General features: G+C 61.7%; 1 protein-coding gene across 1 annotated transcript in view; it reads right to left on the minus strand.

The window, feature by feature from the left end:
• The window catches only part of LOC104123567 (dynein heavy chain 17, axonemal), a 26,789-nt gene that overhangs the window by 16,285 nt on the left and 10,282 nt on the right, over nt 1-222 (minus strand).

Consider the following 222-nt stretch of genomic DNA (forward strand, 5'->3'; position numbering starts at 1 on the left):
TACGTCGGGGCCATGTTGGCGAGCAGCAGCTGCAGCGATTTGTGGACCAGTCTGAAGAGCCCGTCCAGCACGATTCCATCCAAGTGGCCCACGTAGTCCAGCCAGGTCTGTGACGACTTATCGGCCTTGAACAGACCCGCGTTCTCCTGCAAGGGAGAAAACAACAGCCGGCGCTTGGCGATGAACGCCCGGCGAACACCCGGCAAACGCCCCAGCTCCCGA

The sequence above is a fragment of the Egretta garzetta genome, unplaced genomic scaffold, assembly GCF_000687185.1.
Source record: "Egretta garzetta isolate BGI_Z169 unplaced genomic scaffold, ASM68718v1 scaffold1233, whole genome shotgun sequence".
NCBI lineage: Eukaryota > Metazoa > Chordata > Aves > Pelecaniformes > Ardeidae > Egretta > Egretta garzetta.